This window comes from Limulus polyphemus, unplaced genomic scaffold, assembly GCF_000517525.1.
Source record: "Limulus polyphemus unplaced genomic scaffold, Limulus_polyphemus-2.1.2 Scaffold8004, whole genome shotgun sequence".
Taxonomy (NCBI): Eukaryota; Metazoa; Arthropoda; class Merostomata; order Xiphosura; family Limulidae; genus Limulus; species Limulus polyphemus.
This window is the reverse complement of record NW_013673614.1, coordinates 29,321-36,162: the sequence shown is the minus strand read 5'-3', so window position 1 is coordinate 36,162 and position 6,842 is coordinate 29,321. Positions and strand designations below refer to the sequence as shown.

Here is a 6,842-nt window from a genome sequence, read left to right as displayed (position 1 = left end):
CCCCCCACATTACACTCGATCTGGTGCAGCAGGTTGTATACCTCCGCATTACACTCGATCTGGTGCAGCAGGTTGTATACCCCCACATTACACTCTATCTGGTGCAGTAGGTTGTATACCCCACATTACACTGGATCTAGTGCAGCAGGTTGTATATCCCCACATTACACTCAATCTGGTGCAGCGGGTTGCATACCTCCGCATTACACTCGATCTGGTGCAGCAGGTTGTATACCCAACATTACACTCAATCTGGTGCAGCAGGTTGTATACCCCACATTACACTGGATCTAGTGCAGCAGGTTGTATACCCCCACATTACACTCAATCTGGTGCAGCAGGTTGTATACCTCCACATTACACTGGATCTGGTGCAGCAGGTTGTATACCCCCACATTACACTGATCGGTTGCAGCGGGTTGTATACCCCCGTATTACACTCAATCTGGTGCAGCGGGTTGTATACCCCCGTATTACACTCGATCTGGTGCAGCAGGTTGTATACCCCGCACATTACACTCGATCTGGTGCAGCGGGTTGTATACTCCCGCATTACAAAATTAAATAAAAACATAATTCATCTAATTTTTCTTGCAGTGTTTCTTAAATTTGCTGCCTAACAACTATGAAGTCAATCATGCCAATCTAAATGTTTTTCCAGAAAGCAGACTTGTGCTCCTGTCTGTGAAGGAAATGAACAAAAAGTGTTGAAGTGTTATCAAGAAAATGTCAAGACACCCCTAAATTGTTCTAAAGAAGTGGCAGCTTTTTCACAGTGTGTTGATCATGTTCGAATGGTAAGGAAAATACATTATACATGCCTGTTTTGAGTCTTATTTACATCTCTACGTGTTTCATGTCACATGTGTATAAACATCCCAACATCATGTTATGTTAATTCTGGTTTTTGGTTGTTGATATACCTCTCTACATCAAGTTATGTTAATTCTGGTTTTGGTGGTTGATATATGTCTCCACATCAAGTTATGTTAATTCTGGTTTTGGTGGTTGATATATGTCTTCACATCAAGTTATGTTAATTCTAGGTTTTGGTGGTTGATATACATCTCCACATCAAATTATGTTAATTCTGGTTTTGGTGGTTGATATACGTCTCCACATCAAGTTATGTTAATTCTGGTTTTGGTGGTTGATATACGTCTCCACATCAAATTATGTTAATTCTGGTTTTGGTGGTTGATATACGTCTCCACATCAAATTATGTTAATTCTGGTTTTGGTGGTTGATATATGTCTCCACATCAAGTAACATTAATTCTGGTTTTGGTGGTTGATATACATCTCCACATCAAATTATGTTAATTCTGGTTTTGGTGATTGATATACGTCTCCACATCAAGTAACATTAATTCTGGTTTAGGTGATTGATATACGTCTCCACATCAAGTTATGTTAATTCTGGTTTTAGTGATTGATATACGTCTCCACATCAAGTAACATTAATTCTGGCTTAGGTGATTGATATACGTCTCCACATCAAGTTATGTTAATTCTGGTTTAGGTGATTGATATACGTCTCCACATCAAGTAACATTAATTCTGGTTTAGGTGATTGATATACGTCTCCACATCAAGTTGTGTTAATTCTGGTTTAGGTGATTGATAAATGTGTAGTAGTAGTACAATTTGGAGTTTCAGTTTGATTTCTTCATAAATGTTAATACCACTTACAGTACTGTCAACAATAGTTACTTATGCCAACATACTATTAACCATCTTTAATATGCCAGCTCCAGTAAAGAATTAGACATAGTGTTATATGTTTATTTATTGTAGCTAGTAAACAACATAACGGTGATGTTGTTAATCTGTTATTTAACATAATTATGTGTGTTATACGTTTGTTTATTGTAGATAGTAAACAACATAGGTGATGTTGTTAATCTGTTATTTAACATAATTATGTGTGTTATATGTTTGTTTATTATAGATAGTAAACAACATAAGGTGATGTTAATTTGTTATACAAGATAATTTCACTCAACTGATAGCCTAAAACGTCAAGATTTTAAAATTATCAATAAAATCTTAATTAATTAATTTAAATGTGTTATATATACCAGCCAAAATGGTATAGTTAATTTTTTTATATATACTGTTATAAATATCCTGATATTTATTTTACAGTACACAACTGGTATCCTCCTATAGCCACTTTTTTTTGTCATATGAATTATAAAATTCTAATAAGTATTTTTTTTTTTCAGGGAGTTTTGACCAGCCATGGGTAACACTGAGAGTCACGTCATTTGTAGGTTATATCAGAACGATGCAGTAGAGTAGAGATTCCGTGAGAATGGCCGACTTATCGAATTTGTTCTAGTAGTAACTTGATTACGTGTAATATTGCTATATGTTCTGTACAGAATAAAGTTTCTTTTAAAAAGTTTAGTATGTTATTTTTAGTTATGAAAGTCTTGTCATACATTTAACATTACTGTTGATTTTAAATTTACAAAGCCACTCAAATCAGACTTTATACACCTATCCGTGAGCTTTCACGTTTAATCGTGTTGAATAACTTGGTTAAGTTCTTTGAATGGTGGACCTGTCTTTCTCAAGAGCTGTTTTAGTGACAAAGTTGTGTTGTTTTTAGTCTTTTTTTCAGCAACTAAAGGTTGTGTTTTATAAATTTTCATGTCGAAGATTGGTTTGAATTTCAGAAGTGTTAGTGTTTGATTTGTTCAGTTTCAGCTTGGAATGGGCATTAATAGTCTGTAGGAAGGGTGAGTTGTATCTAACAGTGTCAAAGTGATGAGGAAAAAGTGAAATATTTTTATCTTGTTTTTAAAGGCATTATTATAAGTAGGGTTTTTTTCATTTTGACTCAAAGAAATTTAAGTACATCTTCTGAAGTCTGATTATTTGTTCACACAACTGTGGAACTTCCTAAAATAGCTGTAGTGGTAAAACTCAATCTTCAAACTTTCATACATAACGAGGTGAATCAAATAACATTCCAGGTCATGTGCCATCCATGGATCCCATTGTTGATTGTTTATCCTGAAAGCCATGATTACTCAACACTGCAGACCATCCACTGCACAAGAATGATGGCTACGAACCCAATCCTGAAAGCCATGATTACTCAACACTGCAGACCATCCACTGCACAAGAATGATGGCTACGAACCCAATTCTGAAGGCCATAATTACTCAACACTGTAGACCATCCACTGCACAAGAATGATGGCTACGAACCCAATCCTGAAGGCCATGATTACTCAACACTGTAGACCATCCACTGCACAAGAATGATGGCTACGAACCCATGTTGAAGCAGCACTGGGGAACTTGAATTAAATGTGTTTGAATAATGTTGCTGTGAATCCATTTTTTGTTAAACAGCAATTTATGTTGAGGTGTGACTAGAAACTTGTGAAGTTTAGTTAACGTCAAGTCTTTGTTTATCATCTTGTTAGTGATACCAGGAACTATGATTGGAAGCTTGTGAAGTTTAGTTAACTTCAAGTCTTTGTTTATCATCTTGTTAGTGGTACCAGGAACTAAGGTGTTACTAGAAGCTTGTGAAGTTTAGTTAACTTCAAGTCTTTGTTTATTATCTTGTTAGTGGTACCAGGAACTAAGGTGTTACTAGAAGCTAGTGAAGTTTAGTTAACTTCAAGTCTTTGTTTATCATCTTGTTAGTGGTACCAGGAACTAAGGTGTTACTAGAAGTTAGTGAAGTTTAGTTAACTTCAAGTCTTTGTTTATCATCTTGTTAGTGGTACCAGGAACTAATGTGTGACTGGAAGCTTGTGAAGTTTAGTTAACTTCAAGTCTTTGTTTATCATCTTGTCAGTGGTACCAGGAACTAAGGTGTGACTGGAAGCTTGTGAAGTTTAGTTAACTTCAAGTCTTTGTTTATCATCTTGTTAGCTGTACCAGGAACTAAGGTATCACTAGAAGCTTGTGAAGTTTAGTTAACTTCAAGTCTTTGTTTATCATCTTGTTAGTGGTACCAGGAACTAAGGTGTTACTAGAAGCTAGTGAAGTTTAGTTAACTTCAAATCCTTGTTTATCATCTTGTCAGTGGTACCAGGAACTAAGGTGTGACTGGAAGCTGGGTTTGGCTGGGTTCCTGGTGAGATTCTCAAGAAGAGTTCAGTTCAAGTCTCGTACACATATAAATCAATCTGATACAGGACTAGCATGCTGATATTATAAATTGTGGTAAGCTTGTATTCAACTTTTATTTTGAGATTTAGTGTGAGGGTAATATCAGCATAAGCTGCAAGGGGACAATTTGACTGTAGTCCATCTACAGTGACATATTTTCAGTAATCAACTAACTTACAAAAATTTCTTTCAGTTATTCTTTAATTCACTACATAAAACAAAACTTTGTTCTGAAAAACATATTAAAGTGATTATAAAACACATTTTGGTAACAATATAAAACTATTGTTATAATGTAGAAAAAAGCTAGGTATCCACTCCCACGAGCAGTTGCTTAGAAACAGTTAACAGATGCACAACAAAAACTGTCACTAGAATTAAAGTTTTAGTTGTATATAAAAATTACTTTTATAATTATGTGTCCAAAAAACACGATATTTAGAAAATAATACAGAACTTTTAGTATAATATATTGTGAATCAACACGGTATTTAGAAAATAATACAGAACATTTAGTACAATATATTGTGAATCAACACGGTATTTAGAAAATAATACAGAACCTTTAGTACAATATATTGTGAATCAACACGGTATTTAGAAAATAATACAGAACCTTTAGTACAATATATTGTGAATCAACACGGTATTTAGAAAATAATACAGAACCTTTAGTACAATATATTGTGAATCTTCTGACTTTCACAGATTATATTTTCCAAAATCCAAAGATGCAATTACAAAACTTTGTTACGTCATTATTCTATGTGCAGTGGAAAAAACTCACAATGTAAAGGTAAATTTTATGATACTTCTGTAAATACACATCAAAAAAGTACGACCACTATAAACAGCTGTTAAAACTTTCATGCTGTGATTTACAAAAATATTAGTATTTTTACCTCATAATCCTGATGTAAACAAACATGCATGGAAAGTGTAAAACGGAGAGAGAGAATATCTGGAAAACCAACGTTTATATCTTTCATTCATGGTTAATTTGGGCTGTCAACTGCCTGCCAGTTGGTCATCACATCTAAAGAGAATCTATGTCAGACTAATATAAATATTCAGGAAGGCTCTACAGCATGCGAAGGTCAAACTGTCAAAAACATGCTTCCTGAAATTAATCTGAGTCCAGGTTAACGATCTATTAAGTAATCAAATAAAACGGAGTTTAATGTTAGTTGAAAGTTTCCTTAATGATGTTTCTAAAATCAAACGTGTATTTTGTAATAATTTTTGTGATTCTCCTGGTAATGAAGAATTATCAAGTTATGTTGCTGAGAAAAAAACGTTTCTTCTAACTGATTGAAGTAAATTACCTCCTGGTACTTATAATTCAAGCATATAACTATGTCTTAATTTGTTTCGGAACAGATGAGTAAGTAACATATCATTAGTCAGAAAACAACCACTGTGTTAACGTTTAATTTTAGATAACACTGTCGGACAGGTTCTATAGCGTATTTACAGTAGTTAAAATATTATTGTAACTATGGGAATATGCTTTTAAAAAGTACATTTTAGGTTAAATTTGATTTATAAATTATGTAAATGATAATTACGTGGATTTCTAAGCTATATTATATTTACATAGACTATATGAGCTACGTGTAGAAATGAAACTTGCAGGAAACTAAGTTTTTCTCTCCTTTCTATAAAATTTCTTTTATTTGAAAAGTAATAGAACCTTGAATGTTCTAGGCAGTCAAAAAATGTATACCGTTTTTAATCTTTAATGGATAAACCACTACAATGCTTCCTTACAACTACCTAATGAAAACATGCAACACATTGTATCAATGAAAACTATAAAATAAAACTGCTGGCTAATACATCTACTGTCTCCGTTAGTCAGCGAGTCACCTGTTTTCCCATTTCTACAGTTTTATCAGAGGCAGTGTTGTTCTTGTTTAAATAAGGCAACCAAACTTTTAACTAGTTGTAATTTTCTGGAAAACATCTTTTTGTAACTTGACAGGTATCTTCCCAAGTTTTTCTTACAAACTTTCACCAAATAAATGTATTTTTGGTTTTACAACATTTCTAAAATTTACAGCACTCAATCATACGAACTGTAAAAAAAAAAGACATGCTCAAGCTCCAAAATCGTTTTAACGCATCACACTCAACACTGAGCCTCTGTATAACAATGATAATTATCACTTCTCAACTTTATATCACACTCAACATGGAGACTCTGTATAACCATGCTAATTATCACTTCTTAACTTTACATCACACTCAACACTGAGCCTCTGTATAACCACACTAATTATCACTTCTTAACTTTACATCACACTCAACACTGAGTGTCTGTATAACCATGCTAATTATCACTTCTTAACTTTACATCACACTCAACACTGAGCCTCTGTATACCATGCTAATTATCACTTCTTAACTTTACATCACACTCAACACTGAGCCTCTGTATAACCACACTAATTATCACTTGTTAACTTTACATCACACTCAACATGGAGCCTCTGTATTACCATGCTAATTATCACTTCTTAACTTTACATCACACTCAACACTGAGCCTCTGTATAACCATGCTAATTATCACTTCTTAACTTTACATCACACTCAACACTGAGCCTCTGTATAACCATGCTAATTATCACTTCTTAACTTTACATCACACTCAACACTGAGCCTCTGTATAACCATGCTAATTATCACTTCTTAACTTTA

The 6,842-nt window shown here is 33.8% G+C and overlaps 1 long non-coding RNA gene across 1 annotated transcript; it reads left to right on the top strand.

Moving 5' to 3' along the window:
* The first annotated feature begins 632 nt into the window (after nucleotides 1-632).
* LOC111083044 lies at nucleotides 633-2,412 on the top strand. The gene is made up of 2 exons (XR_002608768.1): nucleotides 633-797; nucleotides 2,229-2,412. It is a non-coding gene; the product is annotated as an uncharacterized LOC111083044 (long non-coding RNA).
* The last annotated feature ends 4,430 nt before the right edge of the window (nucleotides 2,413-6,842 follow it).